At 37.9% G+C, this 17,144-nt stretch overlaps 1 pseudogene; it reads left to right on the top strand.

Moving 5' to 3' along the window:
- The first annotated feature begins 13,042 nt into the window (after positions 1-13,042).
- On the top strand, positions 13,043-13,446 carry LOC137161616 (histone H2B 1/2/3/4/6-like; annotated as a pseudogene).
- Positions 13,447-17,144: the final 3,698 nt, after the last annotated feature.

The following is a 17,144-nucleotide window of genomic DNA, read 5'->3' as shown; positions in this document are numbered from 1 at the left end:
AGGTCGTATGAATAATACTTTTTTTGTTTTGCTGGCAATGCTAAAAAAATATTTCAGGTTGAACTGAAAATGAAAAATATTGAAATTTTTGGCAATTTGAAAAATTGGAAAAAAAGAATTTTGGACTGCATACAACATATTGTTTGACCTGAAATATAACATTTTGTTTTGTTTTTGAGAGGTTTTTTAAACCTATTTTTTAAGGTTGAAGGAAAAGTTGAAAAGCAATTATTTCACACTGAAAACGTAAATATATTTTATTTTGAAAAGGCCAAAATGAAACCTTTTAATGTTTTCAAAAAAATGTTGTTTGTTTTTACAACATGAACAATTTGGTGAAACCAACACAAGTTCATAATATTAGGTATCACTGAATCTCCATTTTTCACTGAGGAAAGGGTTTCTGCCAAAAAAATGTACCTAGCTCCAGCGGTGATGTTGGTGAGCATTGGATCTGATTCAGCAAAGCACGTTAGCGACAGACACAACACTTGTACTTGTCTTTAAGCACATGAGTAATCCCAACCCAAGTCAGCAAATTACTTAATCATGTGCTTAAGTCCTGCTGAAATTGTTAATGTCAATGGGGCTCACACACTTGCTTAAAATTAAATATGCTTCACCACTTTGCTGTATCATGGCCATGGAGAGCCCAAGTCTGCACAGTGTTCCGTATCTTCAATTTCCCTTAGCTTCAGTGAGAATGGATGATGCTCAGCATCTCCAAGGGCTGATGAGCACCTTGCAGACCCAGGCTTACCATGTCTCATTCACTGGGAGGGAAACTCCATTAATGTGGATTAAAAACATTTTGGCCCTTTTTTTAAAAGCATCCCCCTCTTGCGGTGTAATATTTTACTGTCTGTTTCAATGAGGTATTGGAAATCTCCTCCATATGTACACACCCACTCATACATATGAATATAATCTTCCTCATTCAAAATGTCACAGCTGAAAGCCCAGCAGACTCATCATTATAAAACAAATGTCTTTATTGGCGCATGCATGAAAGTGAAAGAAAAATGGCAACTCTTTGCGTAACCAAATAAGAAACATTTTAGTGCATCAGGGATGTGTTGAATATTCAGTGACCAGCGAGACAGTGCTTAACAAACAATGGGCTCGATTCAACCCATGGGTGAATCAAAGGGAAACAAGCTGATGAGATCCCAGCTTCAGGTACCTGAAGTCTGCTGTAAGTCTGTTTGGCATGAGAAATGCAAACTCCTGCTCTCACAGAGCCAGCCCGAGAATTCCCAAAGTGGGCAAGGTCAAAAGGAAAGGTGTAAAGGCAAGTAACTGGGAGATGTAATAACTTCATGATGATCTGGGGATCTGAAAGTTTTCCTATGAAAGCTTTAAACCTGTATTGTCCCCCTGCAGAGCTCATGAAACCAAGATGGCAGTAGCCATGCCACAGCTCTGTCTTCATGATCAAGAGAGGTGCAATCCCAGAGACTTGAAGCTGGAATAATAAAATTATAAAAAACACTGGGGAGAGGAAGACTGTTTCAATTTATTATATGATGCATCAGCAGCTGTTTAAGAGGGTTTGTGATACAATATTTTTCTATAATGAACACCTGTCTGCCCAGCTCAATTTCCACTAACATGAATAAATGGCTATGATACAGGCACATCTAAAAGCCACTGTGCCATTGTTAGTTGTTATAGTATGACAATAGTGATAGGAATTTAGAGGAATGACACCCTCCCCACCCTTAGATTTGCCAATGTCATATTCGCCTGAAAATCTTGCCATGGAATTGTTTTGCATCTTAGTTCCATAAATCCCCACTTTGACCCAAAGTCCAGAGCTCGTAATTTACTTGACTTAATTAAAGCTCTCCCTCCTATCCCAAGGTAAAGGTGATGAGAAAGAAAGTAATGAGCCAGGCTGTCATCCTGCCAAAGAGAAAAGAAAGAAAGAAATCAGATGAAAAGTTACTCAGGCGTTAAAGGTTCTAAAGCTTTTATTGTCATTCATTTATACTTACCAAACAATTTAATGTAGTTTGACATGACCTGTGCATTTGTTCTTTGCAAGCTCTGAACACATTAACAAGGTTTGTTTACAAGGTTGAGTGGCTTCGAAGAACATATTTCTTATGTGGAAGTAGGAATTATTTAAAAATTTAATTTTACTTTATTCTTGTCCACAGTTTACTCATGTTTTGTTCTCTCATACCGATAGTCCAGTAATGTGCACTGGGACTGTTCAAACACAGTGTTGGCCTTCCAACACTAATACTAAGGCAATAACTGTGACTATTTTATCTGAATGGTATGACCCCTTATAAGTTCATCCACTCCTCTTTGTTACCTTCCTCTCCACTTGAAGGATCCCTGTAAGTCATTACACATTAATTACTTCTGAACCCCGAAAGAAACTGTACAGTAGAGTTTGGCTCACCAGTTTGGTGGAAATACATTGTCAGCTAAATTCAGGATGCATGGAGGCCTGCATCACTCACAGAAATATACCTCCTGTTCACTTGAGGCATGTTGAAGGAACTCATTCAGGTGGAGTCGACAAAGTCACTTTAACCAGGATGTACTGTGCTAGAAATCCAACCATTCTTAAAATTCCTAACCGGCAGCCTTATGAGGGTCTCATGATATGTCACATGAAGTTAGCTTCTATTCCTAAGAATGGAATATTATCTGGATTGAATTTGTTTTCTCTTTTTTAGCCTTCTTAGACTTGGACCATGCTCCTTCTGTTTAGAACAGAGGCAGCTGAGCCACCAACAGAAGCAGCTAACAAGAGAGTTTCAGAAGGCATAACTGAGGACTCTGTGCTTGGAAGGACTTGGTGAGTGGTGCATTTGATTTGTCTGTGTGTTGCTTGTCTGACCATTTTTTGGATCCTTGTGTAATGGCTGCATAGCTGGACTGTGGGTCCCTGAGTAAGCAGCTGAGGGTCTGATTGTTTAAGCTTTGATCATCTCCACTGTTTGAAATCTCTGAGTAGTTATTTGCTCCCTGATGGTGAGGGAGGAGCTAACGGACAAGCTTCTATAAAGCCAGGGAGCTGATAGCAGAAGGGAAGCTGCAGAGAGCTAGTCTGCAGTCACTTCCTGGGAGAAGGAAAGTGTGTGTGGGGGATAGAGAGACAAATAGCCCATGGTTTCTCCCTGGGAGGAGGAAATAGAGAGGTTGGCAAACCACAAAGAGGGGTCCCTTTTGGGGTACGAAGTAGCCCAGGGAGTAAGCAGCACACTTGGAGACTAAATAGACCCAGAGAAGAGGACGGGTCCTGGGTTCCTCTATCCGCCATTTGGGAAGTGGCACCAGGAGGGCAGTGAACTGGAAGACCGCCTGGGTCCCTGTGGAAGTGATAGAAACTTTGAAGGACTATACCCCATAAGTGGAAAACACAGATAGTGACTTGGCTGGATGGCCAAGCCATGAAGACGACACTGCAGTTCCTGGAGAGAGAGAGGGGCTGCAGACTAAAGAAAGAGAAGGACAGACGGTGTGCAACCATGGGAGGGGGAGTTAATCTTTCAAGCTAATCCCCAGAGTGACCAGGAGTAGGCACCACCTGCGATGTGTAGAGCACCCTGTGACAGGAAATTTAAGAGGTGACTTGATCACAATTCATAAGTATCTATATGGGGGAAAAATATTTGATAATGGATTCTTCAACCTGGTAGAGAAGCAGATAGCACTATCCTATGGCTGGCAGTTGAAGATAGACAAATTCAGACAGGAAATAAGGCACAATTTTTTAATAGTGAGGGTAATTAACCACTGGAACAACTTACCAAGAGTTGCACTGAATTATCCATCACTGGCAATTTTTAAATCAAGATTGAATATTTTTCTAAGATACATTTCTAGGAACCATTTTGAGGAAGTTCTATAGCAAGTGTTATACAGAAGGTCAGACTGAATGATTACAGTGGGTCCTGTTTCACTGTTGTTATTGAAACATTTTACTTTACTTCAGAAGGCAGACATAGGAATTTGAATCTACCAGATGGAGAATTAATTATGGAAAATTCAGACAATTCCTTGTCTATACTGATGTCTATACTGTCGATACTATCCTTTTCATATTCCACAGCTAGTTGTCACAGAGCATCTTTTGGTGTCAGAATGGTGTAATGTTGCCCTTTTATGGCATGTTCTTAAGTTTCCATTTCTTTTCTCAGTTATGATTATATTTAGAGTTGGTAAAAAGGTGAAGAAAAAAATCAAGAAATTCAAAAAAGTTCACAAAATGTTCATCAAAATTTCATTTACTCTATAAGCTGCAGAACCATTTTGTTGAAATTTAGAAAATTTAAAAAATGTGAGCAGCTATAACTAAGATACTAACCCATGATGTCGGCATATTTGCTTTGGCTATTATATGCATTTAAAAATGTCTGAGGAAATCTTATGGGTCAGACACTGAAAAGGATATATCTCTACATCTCTGTATTACAGTGGTAGCTGTTGCGTCAGTGTCCCTTGAAGATGCTTTATCATTGAGCAATTAGTTCTTCTTTGACAGTGGCTACATTGGTGGATATTGTTTCTATGCTTTGAATTAGGAAGTGAAGCTCTGTGCAACCTTCCCCGGTAGTGCAGCTATTTTAGTGGTCAAAAATTGTAGATTGACCTTTGTTCTTGGCTTGCTGTTGCTGTGAGGGTGACTTTCCTTTCAGATTCTACCCTGGAGCCACCATTTGCTACCTGTGTAACATCCCTGTTTCTTTACAGGCTAATCCAAAATCTGTCCAAAGATATGTGCTGGTAGATTATTCGCTTTAGTCCCAATAGCAAGCTTGAATTCCATAGGGTATGCTATATGGGGTATACAACTATTTTATTATTTGTTATATATGATGTGTTAGTGCTTATAAAACCCATGCAGAATTGGGGGTCCCTAGTAATAGGCACTTACAAATATATAGTAAGTGACACTAAAAACTAGATTGTAGTCTTTTTCCCTCTTTTCCTATAACTTGAGCTCTTTTACTTTCACTTCATTTGTGTGCTCACTGTTTCTCTGTGTCCCTGCACCATCTACTTGCTATTTCATGTGCTTCCTTACAGATTGTCAGAAAAAAAAATGTATTCTCTTGCATTGTACAGCATGTTTCCTCTTCTAACACCATGTCCTGGCCTTGAACACAGCTGAATAGCCAGAAGCTATTGTCTGAATATGTGCTGCAGTCACCAGAACCTAGGAGGTTTAGAAAAATCATTATTAACAGATATAAACAGCATGTGTGTTTTGGGGCCTACTTGGATCTGAGCTCTTCCTTTTGTGTGTCAGAACCTTGCACCAATGAACTATATTCCAATGGTCTTGTGTATATAACTATAAAGACAGAGCTCAAAATATACTTAAGACCTTTGGAATAAGCCTTGCTTTACAATATGTAAGCTCACAGTTCTTTTCAATTATCAGTTTTGCCTTGATTTGTTTCATTATTCCCAGCACATCTGTGATGATAATTCCATATCTTTTCTCTCTAGTCTAGCGTGCCCTGACATAGGGTTACATGTGAATGTTTTTTTTTCTGCCCTAGTTATAGTTTCTTAAACTAAGATCTATAAACAACATTGAAGAATCCCTCCTCTTTTACCAAATATAAATCTAATATGTGCTTACGCCTGTTATATTCTAAATATATTGCCCATATACTAAAACATGGTGCAATCTTTTATCCGGTATTATTTTTATGCAGCATCGAAGGTTTCTCTACTCAAGAACATTGACTCTTGGCAACCCTCTTCTCCCAGACATAAACTGAAGGATAGGTTTTGAAAGTCAAAGTCTAAAATGGGTACATGTGTGCATAAATTTGTGAATGCAGCAGATATGTCTAAACCAATATTCAAATATTCAAATATATGTTTTCAATTTGATTCACTTAAGTTTGAAAATCTGGCCCACATGCAAACGTACATTGTTGAAAGTTTCCTGTCCCAGTGTTGTTAAACTGTACAGTAATATATGCAGGATACTATGTTGCGTACTGTTCATATGCTACTCTGGGAAAATGGAATTTCTTTTCTTATTACAGTAAGCAATAATTAGTAGGGGTACTTGTCACCAGGTAGATTGGGCCTGATTCGGCAAGGTGCTGAGCAAGCCAATTATAATGAGAGATGCTAAGTCTCATAATAATAAAGAGTAGTTACGTGAGTCCATGGAGCTGAGTGCTAATTTTTTCCTAGATAAGTCTCTAATTTAAATAAAACCGTTTCCTTTTTTAATCAGTTCCAGCCTAATTTTTCTCCAGATTCTGATCCTTTTACTCACACCGATTGTCACTTCATTGCAAAAATTGCACCACTGACTTGCATGACATCATTTATACAGGAACATCCTACTCAGTGTCAGGAAGAGTGTTAGAATCTACCCCTTACTTTGCCGTATCCTGCTCCAGGTCCTCACAACATGAAAATCTATAACAAAAGAAGCTATAACTACATACTTAAGAGATGGTGGTATAAATTCAACTCTGATTTATACCAGTGTAAACGTTTAGTAATTTCACTCAACTCAGTGAATTTATACTGATGTAACTCGATCCAGAGAAAAATTTGGTACAGTGAGTAAAATTTGGACTTCCACTGGTACAGGAGTGCAGATTTTTGCCCAATAAATTTCAAAGTACTTGTGAACTTAGTCTGAATAATTTTCTAAATAGAATGCCAAGTTGTCCGCACATGAATTTTAACAGAGGTGTCTTGGGGAAAATCTAGGAAGCAGACAAGGCCATAGCTATATAAAATGAAATAAATCTGATTAATTAAGAGCTGACTTTTTTATAATGGACTACATCTAATGCATCTGGTTTGGGAAGTTCATTGCTTGTTGTTCTTTCTTGGGAAAAGGTAAGAGAAATGCAGCTGGGTGAATTTTCTATATAAGTTTTCCATGTTTCTCTCAATGAAATTGTGCCCAAAAGGGGGATTAAACATGGCAGATATTAAAAATAGATTTTAGATGAATCATTTTACACTCTTCAGTTTACTAAGCTGAATGTATTTAATTTTGATGAAGCTAGGGTGACCAGATAGCAAGTGTGAAAAATCAGGATGGGGGTGGCGGATAATAGGCACCTATATAAGAAAAAGCCCAAATATCAGGGCTGTCCCTATAAAATCATGACATTTGGTCACCCTAGATGAAGCTGAGTTCTACTCATTTAAGTAATCATTTTCTCCTATATGACTGATTGCTAACTTCAACTCTTTTTCCCCCTGAAGAAATGATCTCATTTACTTCTACTAATCTATGTTTTTTAGCTTTAGAATGGTAAATAAATGTTAACTTTCACCATTTTTTTAGCTTCATTCATTCGTAGGTTGTGCATTAAAACAGTGTATTATTAATGGCCTAACACATTTTCTATGCTTTCTGTCACCATACTTATTGAAAATAATTAAATAACATGAATCAAATAATGTATTTTTACATTCTGTGCAATTTATCCTAATGCGTGACTTTCTAAAAGTATATATTGTATTGTGTTACAATAGGTAGGAACGTTTCCTGAATGGAAATGTGTCTCCCCTGTAAATAGTCAGGCATTATGCTCTTGTGTTTTGTTAAAAGCAGGACTTTTCTCTCTCATTTAATGTCTTTTCTTTTGAGTAACCATCGGAACCCCCACCAGAACTGTGTTCACTCATCAAAAAGTGTTTTAAAAAGCTAATTGAAATTGGTTAGATATCAACTGGGTGGACAACGCCATGGTGATGAGCACTCCCACCTCAGCGTGAATGTTGTTACTTCAGTTATTTTATGTGACGAGGAATCTAGGCATCGGTGCCATTTACATTATTTTGTTCTTGCGTCTTCTCCATGATCACATGACCCAATGAGGAAACTGAAGAATGTGTTAAGAAGGAAGTCTTGAGGGAGTCACGTATGATAGAGGTGTATTAAAGAGTGGCTCATCAACAGACAATTAATACATCAAACAATTCTCTGGAACAAAACACTTGGAAATTAAAATATGGGAATCAGATGAGGAACATTGAAAATTGTGGATAGAAAAATATTGTGTTGTCAAAAAGAAAGTTTCTGGAATTAGCCTGCTACACAGTGTAACAACAACTGTGCCCAAAGAATTAACGTGAAGAAACACTATGATAGGAACTGAAGTAAGTTTGATGACTATGGAGGAGAACCCTACAAAGTGTGCTTCTTGCCTGCACACTTTACCCAATAGAAACAGTTCCAAAAGGCCACTGATCATATTGAAATTGCCACAGCAGTCAGTTACAGAAGTAGTTCAATGACAGCAAAAACATCAAGGTTTTTTACTAACGAAGATCTCTTGTTATAAGTAATAAATATCAATGCCAAAGTTTGCAAAACTGAGTGTGATGTGGAATGACTATTAAATGGCAGATTTATTTGATTACTTTACATTGCAGTTTAAAAACATAGCAAGACAAATCTACTTGACTGCACACTCATGGCAGAATTTGCATTTTTCTTTGAAGTGTATGAAGAGTCTGTGGATCTGGCTTCTCAAAACCAAGGGCTCCAAACTTCTCAAGAGAAGTCTGAAAAAAGTGGATTTCTTTAGAATTACTGGTAGCGCAACAGATGGTGCTTCTTCAATGATCAAAGCAAATGAAGGGATAATATAAGTTTTAATTTTCTATCTGGGTGATTGCATGGAACAATTAGTTTATTATTACACTTTCCATGTGTGGAAAAGATTTAAACTTCAACAGTGCCATAACTATTACTGTCACAACAGAAATTTCATTAGATCTTGTGACCTAAATGACTTTTCTTTTAAGACTTTCCTTGAGGAAAGAAAAGCTGAATATAATGCTCACCCATATTCTTGTGAAATGGATAACAGAGTGGCTAAGTGGAGGGAAGGTTTTGGTAAATTTTGTTCCATTTATAGAAAAGAGCCAGGATTTTTTGGCTGAGAAGGGCTGAGATGCTGACATGCTTAGAGATTATGATAATGCATGTCTCATGGATACTGCACCAGACTAAAAACAGGCCTGAACCAGAAGCTTACATCCAACATTCCTCCAATTCAGTGAGTGGAGTTTGGATTTCAGCCTTATTCTTAAGACTTTGGATCTACCTGGGATCCAAAATCAGCTGGTGCCTGTTTTATGTATTCAATTTCTATGAGGCCGAAGATGGCAGAAAATTCACAAAAACAATTGGTCTCATAGGATGTCCTTAATTTGGGGTTTAAATTGCACAAAAATGGCTCAGAAGATTTTGGTGCTCTCAAACATAAAACTCTGATCCTGGTTCAGTCTTAACCACAAACTTTAAAACCAAACCAAAAAAACCTAACCAGGCTCCATCCTCATCCCCATCTTATAGTGAATGACCCAATCTCCAGTTTCAGGAAAAGCATCAGTTAATGTAATGTCCAGTCTTTGGGAGAGGGATAGTCTTTTGGTTTCGCATAGTACCCAGCACAATGGGGTCCTTGTCCAGGACTGGGGTTCATAGTTGCTACAATAATAATAATAATAATAATTAATAGCTAATTGATAATCGCACTTGTGAGATTGCTTCCCCTTCCATTTTCCAGCTTTCCAACAAATGCTCAAGAAATAGGAAAGACACGGGGCTGCTATTTCTACAAGTTGCTTTGGAAGTACATGGCTTTGTTTTTCAGAAGTGCCAACTACTCAAAATAGAAGTCAGGGAGAGTTGTGGGCATTCACCACCTCTGAAAATTGAGGCTCAGAGTATTTGTATTTGTGAACACATGCATCAGTCTAGAAAATCAAACCTGTAGTTTCCTAACAAATTTATATCCATTTCCATGTGTATATTCTCCATCAGGTATGTTAAGTCCAGAAAATACACACATGGACAATAATAACTGTTCATGTATCACCAATTAAAATCACATGTAAATATATGTAAATGTAGATGCTAATTAGGCACAGCCCTTTTGCACCTGGCAAATTGCCTATGCAATTATCAATGATGCAACAGTTGTGCACCACTGCTTTACCTGATTAATAAAAAAGAACAGTCCAGATCCCATGCTAATCTCTGGCCTAAAACCTGCATTGCTTCTTGACAGGGAATCAAACATTGTCCACAATGTGCCATCCTCTATTGAAATCCACATCACACATCCCTCATTGTGATACATCACTGGTGAGAGAGAGAACCATTTGTTAGTCAAGAGAAAGATAAATTATCGTGTTTAAAGCCAAAGCTAGGTCCCAGCGTGGCACGTGAGAAGAGGTTCTCATAGCATTTTGAAAATTACAGTCTTTGGCCCTTTAATGCCCATTAAAGACCAGATTGTGCCTAATTCCTACATGGCAACAAAAGGGAGGTGGAAGGGGACTCATATATCCTACAAAAGGTCCATTCATGGAAGAAGTTATAAGAAAGGGAGAGGGCACAGGGCAGAATGGGACCAATGGGAATCCATGAGTTTAGGTAGAACAAGGCCTCTTCAGAATTAATTATTCTGTTGGCACTAGCCAGTGCATGGGGACAAGGAGGGGCAAAGGCTGCCGCCCCACCTGTGTACACAGATCAGTGGGGACAGCCTTTCTAAATGTGGTACAATGGCTGATCTCCCCGGGAGCTCCTCTCTGAGACAAGTGCTTCCCACTATCACTATGGCAGTACCTCTCCAAAGAAAACCAAAAACCCAACACAGAAGACTTAATGTTCTAATATCTTAATACTGCAGACTAGTCATATTTTTAATAGCCAAGGTTTCCATTAATGAAAAATTGTTTCTGTCTTAGTATCAGTCTTTCAAAGAAAGACTTTTTCTGTTTGCTGTTGACATTGAAGGCCTTTATGTTATCTTACAATTAAAATCATATTCAGTAATTTAAAAAAACATAACATTTTAATTGTCCAAACTCACAGACAAAAATAATTATGAAAGTCTAGCCATATTTCTACATCAAATAAAGTAGGTGACAGATAAATATGTCTGACAAGCTTTTGATCACACAGTCACTGATTTTTATTAGTTCTCGTGCTTTGTCATTCAGATGTTATCCATTTTGATAGGTTTATACAGCTCAAAGAAAATACTACTTCAGTTTTTTTATTGAAAGAAAGTGGAAGTCAGATAAAAGACATTACAGCTATGAAATCTGAGGAGTTTGGCAGAAATTAAGCAACATCTTCTGAATACTAACAGCCCAGTACAAATAACACTTCAAGGTAATTCTACTTGGAGGTCTGGGAGTGTCAGGTACTGAAAATTGTAATTAGTCTAGCTAATGTGGATGATTAAATGAAGGTTCTCTGGAGTGGATTCCAAAAGCACTATTAAGACTCCAAGGCAAAGGAAAAGAAAATGGAAAAACAATTAGGTTTTTCACAGATTCAGAATGTTGGTGACAAAATCATTTGCCTGGATATTTTTTTCAAATGATTTTCAGGTTTTCCGATGCTATTTCCCTGGATTTACAGAAACCACAGTCGTCTATGTAGTGTTAGTAATTGCTGTTAGTGTTAGTGATGATATTTGCAGAGGTATAACTTGGGAGGTTTTTCAAATTCATGCTGACAGAAGTGACACTCAGCATTAGCTACATCGTGTTAAGATAAGAATGCCACAAGCATCAGTGTTGATTCTCTGGAAGAACATGTGGAACATATTGGCGAGACCTTTGGAGAACAGCAAAGTTTGTGAAACTGGTTATGTATAGTGATTCTGAGCTTAGAACTCAGTACAACTCCCATTAAAGTCAATGGGAAAACTCCTGCAAACTTCAGTTGGAATTAGATTGGGCCCTTAGTACGTTTCTTATACCTGTGGAACTTTTGTCATGAAAATATTCTTCCACAAATTCATTATAGAAGAAGAATGGTTTTACCTACGGAATCACCCTTCAGTGTGATGATGATACCAGTCTAGCTCTGAAGCACCAAGTAATGTAATAGATAAATTAATTGCTTGTGCTGGTCCAATAATGTTGCTATTTAATTAGACTTTTTTACACCCTGTAAAAGGGTTATTGGCCGCCCCGTTCCTTTGTCACTTCTTTAGTTTCTCAGAGTCACTCCATGATGAGGGGCTTTTTGCCATACCCCTTTCAATGGAATCCTGCAATTCTCTCACTCTTAGGCTGATGGCAGAGTGCAGTCCCTAAGTGCACAGGCCCCTGTAACTTGTCAGGAACCTCTGGCATTGGTACCTGCTCAGTTCTCTCTTCAAAGACAAATTACCAGTGTGGACTACCCAGACTGAACATTTTTTCCTAAAAACAAGATATTTATTTAGTACAGAAAAGAATAGAGTAGACAGATGATTTAAAAACAAAACAAACATAAATGGATCTCTTTCTCCATATGGCCTTTGGTGACTGATACCTTCAGAGAAAGGAAACACTCGTGTTAAATAAGGAAGGTATAATTAATTAGTCCCCCTATATTATCCTGTTATCAAGAGTGCAATTAACTATCAACCGAGTGCTCATTATTTATTTATTTACTTGTAGCAAATGTAGTAAAGTGCCTATGTGATCCCTACTTTTTGCATAATGTTTGAGAAAACTCAGTATGGATAGATATCCTAAATACAAATAAAATACAAAGATTCCCAACCAGGCCCCATTACAATATATACGGTATAACATAGTCGTCCCATGTTCATCAGCACATAATAAACCCACAATGTGATATGCCCTTATAAAATAAAACAGACATAAAGAATAAAAATCACAAAGCCAATAACTGGGACTTCAGTGAGGGACATCAGCCAAAATTTAGAGCAAACACAGTGTTTGACCCCTCAAGACATTGCCCTCCCATCATGACAGCAGACAGCTCTGTCCGAATCACAGCAATCTTGTCCATGTAGTAATGTGAAAATTACTCAAAGCAAGAAAAAATTGACTCTGACCCCACATGGAGACTGTCCAGATAAAACAAGCTGTCAATCGCCCAGAACAGCTCTACTCCTCAGGACTTTGCAGACACTATGGTAGAAATGAAGAAACCCTTCTTTGCCTATTGCACAGTGACAGAGAAGGGCTTCAAGAGCTTTCTGTGTCACAGTTAGTCCAAGTTGAAATGACACTTTTGCCACCAGCATACCAGCTTGTTCTTTCTGTATTTTATTGAGTGAACTGTCTTCATGAACCAGAATGCCTGATCCACCTAACTCTGCTGCCACCCCCAAGAAGGGCTCTACGACAGCAGTGACTAAGATTCAGAAGAGGGTAGATAAGACATGGTGCAAGATGAGGAAGAAAAGTTACTCTATCTACGTGTACATCGCGACACCGGCATTTCTTCTAAGGCCATGTGCAATATGAACTCTAGTCAATGACATCTTTGAGGGCACTGCTGGGGAGGCATCCTGCCTGGAGCATTATAACAAGCACTCCACCATCACTTCCCAGGAGATCCAGACCGCTATGCTCCTGCTGCTGCGAGGGATTCTGGCTAAGCATGCTGTGTACAAGGGCACCAAGGCTGTTACTAAGTACACCACCTCCAAATAATTGGTCCCGCTGTCTTCACTCTTGAATCGTCTGGTACACACCATCTCGGTAATTTTGTGACCTGTGAAGATGGACTAAAGGATAGGAAATTTAGGAACAACTGTATTGAAAATCAGAAGCCAATGAATATTATAAAGTCCTACAAGGCCACCATCAGAGTAGTCAATTGTATAGTATTATGAAACAGGTTTTAATGCATTTAGGGATCTCCGATGCCAAGATGATCACAGACCTCATTCACATGCATGGGTATGCTAAAGGACTCTCCTTTGCATGCGACAGCAAAAGCAGCTACTGAGGCCCTTCTGTAGTGCAAAACAGCAGCACACTAATGAGGGGGTATGAATTCTGGCTACCAATCAGCCCAGAGGGCAATGATATTACCCTGAGGGGCTGACTGGAAATGTACTGGTTCCATCAATTTGCAGGACAGAACATTAACAATGATCCTTTTCCCTCAGAGTAAAGATGCATCTCAACTTCAAAGAGGAAGGAGCGATGGAGAGTTTATGACTAATGTATAATCTCTACACCCAGTTCAAACAACCATCTAGAGGATGTATAAAATGAGTCAGCAACCACCTTGTAGTGGTTAGTGTCATAACTATCAAGATAACTATGAGACTGTGAATTAATCCAGAAGAATTGTCGTTTGCGTGGTAGTTGAAGTCAACGAGAATAATCTTACAGGCATATTTGTCATCCAGAGAAATCTACATTTGTTCACTATGTCGTGGAAAAGAATCACACTGCTACATTTTAGAGTTGGATCGGGTGCAGCTTTAATTGTGACACACACAATCACATAACCATAGCTATGGGGAATACTATAGCCATAGGGAAAACCCAGGTGGCTATAGGGAAGTCAAGCAGCATGTCTGGATGCTGAGCAAATGTACTTCAACTGGTTAACAGATACAAAAGACTTATATAGGGGTTGCTTAGGTTCATTTACATGTTGATCGTATAGTGGGATTGGATTAACAGTTTATACTTAAAAAAGTAGACAATCACAATGCATAGTGGGCACACCAGACACCCTCCCAGAGACGCCCAATGAGTCACTTGAGTATACAATGATGTGAGTCTCTGTGGGGCCGGTAAGACAAAGGGACAAGTACTGGTACTTATCAAACAGGTGAAGTCTGTTCACAGACTTCAATAAGACTTAAGGTTCAACAGAGAACTTGCCTCTCGGGTGTGGTTCAGAGACCTCTTGTGGGACTTTAACATCTTTATCCTAATTTCAGTTGAGGCCTTCTGTTAATGGTTTAGCCTGGGGCTTCTATTTCAGTTTCAGGATACAACTTCAGGCCAGGCCTTCCATGGCCAGTTTCAGGCCAAGCATTCTATTAATAAATGTAATGTTATTTCTTTGATTCCACAACTATTAATTTTTCACAATGAGTATTGTGACAGGAAAGGGTTGAGTTTTCTAATTATAGGACAAGTTTAATTTGGATGGATATTTCTTATACTTTCACATCTTATTAACCTCAACCCTGAGCTTCGTCCTGGATGAGATAGGGTAATTTATGCTCATTCTCTTGTTTAATTTGGGCCACTGACACAACAGCTGCTAACTATGATAATACATACCTTTTGTTGAATTGGCTTGGGATGTTGTGAAACACTGCTGGTATTTAAACTCTGATTCCCATATATTCCCTTCTGTCTCACAAATATGCATGAACCGAATGCCTACTTGAAAAGATGTGTAGGGTTTGGGCTCTACTGCTACAGGATCTGTATACATATGGATCCACAGCTCTTCTCATGACCCATCTTTTTCTTTCTGACTAGTCTATGCAGACCTGGGATGGAAAGTCTTATAAAAGCATGTAGGAGATTCACAGATTGTATACAGGATTTGGAGGGGGCAGAAGGCCCTGCATTGGCCAACCAAAAGACGATGAATTTCACACTGCATGCGCAAAGATTTGAATTTTACTTAAGGATATCATTTGTGCTGCTAAAAATTGCTTTCCTTTTAGAGTAGCTATATACTGAATACAATAAATTACTCTTTAATTTAATGAAGGAAGAAATATAACAGTACAGAACATTTGCAACTAATGTTGAACATTCACAGTAGAATAAACATAGGAACTAAATACCTTGTTCAAAGACTTTGAAAAATGAATTGGAAGGCAATTAATAAAGGCTAATTTGTTGTTAAGTTAGAAGATGAACACTTTCACATACAGTATTTGCGCAAGCAACTGTTTCGTTGAGAGATTGATTGGGAAGTGTCCATTGAGTGTGTAATGAGAAAACATTGACATTTGCAGTTCAGTTGTTTGGGAAGTGAAAGCAGTAGAGCTACAAGAAACTGGATTTTTGAAACCGTTTTTGGTTGGTTTATCAACTCCATTATTAAGACTCATGGTTGAGATGTTCATTGCGTCTCTCTTGATGCAAAGTGTGATAAGAAGATGCATTTCAGTGATCGATGTCTGGTTTTGCTTCAAGTAGCCCACATCAACGATAACTTAAACTGATCTGACTCTGCTTTGTGTACAAGTATAGATGAGATCTGCTTTTTTTCTTAATAGCTCAGTATTGCTCCAAAGATTTACTTTTTCTTGATACTATGTGTGTGTTAATGTGAGTGTGTGTGTAAGTGTATATTACGTGCATGTACATTGTCGTGTGTATATATAATATACACTCACACATACACATTAACATAGGCATTATATATAAAATACACACTCACACACATGTTAAGGAAAATTATATATTTGGAGCAATACTGATCTATTAGGAAAAGAAGCAGATCTCTTCTACACTCATATATAAAGCAAAAACAGATTAATTTAAGTAATCATTAATGCTGGCTACTTGAAATAAAACCATCAAACTATCATTGAAATAAAGCTTCTTTTTTTATGATACAGGAATTTTAGATGAAATATAAGAGAAATGTTTCTTGATTTTAAGCAGAGACACGTTGCCTTTTTTTTTTACCAGTCTTTTCATGTGTTTTTCCAGTTTAGTCCTGTAATATCTGAACTGGGTGAATTTTTCTTTCTTCAAGAGTCCAGTATATTTATTCCCATGAGAATAATTTATCATGGCACTTACTCAAAGCCCTTAATCTCCCCCACCATGTTGCTACTTTCTCCAGTCTTGTGTTGAAAATAAAGGGGAAAAACTGCAATTCATGAAAAAAACATGCAGTATGCTTTACTAGTACACTTTTTAACTCCCTCTGATGATTTCACCTTAGAAAACCTGTTATAAAAACTTTCTATCGGACGATTTTAGGAATGCAATCTTACAGCACTTTGTCTTTTTGCTAACTGACTTCTGGGCTAAGAACCTTCCTATGGATACCTTGAGAATCTCAGGAAAAGACTCTTTATAATAAACAATCAAATGTCATGATGTTCCATGTATGTTAACACATTTCAATCAGCCCTTGACTGATACAAAGAAGCATATTAGCTTTCCAACAGAACACTGTGACTTTTGTTTCTATAGTTTGTTTTTCACAGATGCATTTTCTATTGTATATGGACATCTTTTAATGTTTATTGCATTTGTACCTAATGTGTATATGATCTCTAATGTAAAAGTCTAACAATCTCAATGTAAATCAATACAGTGTTTATCTTATTTTAATGCCTTCTAGAACAAGTACAGGGTTACAGATCCTGCAAATTCTTACTTTTATGAGTAATTTTTACTCCCAC

The sequence above is a fragment of the Emydura macquarii genome, unplaced genomic scaffold (genome assembly GCF_026122565.2).
Source record: "Emydura macquarii macquarii isolate MOO-44397 ecotype Brisbane River unplaced genomic scaffold, CSIRO-AGI_Emac_v2 contig_2362, whole genome shotgun sequence".
NCBI classification, from domain to species: Eukaryota; Metazoa; Chordata; order Testudines; family Chelidae; genus Emydura; species Emydura macquarii.
This window is presented reverse-complemented; position numbering and strand designations above follow the sequence as displayed.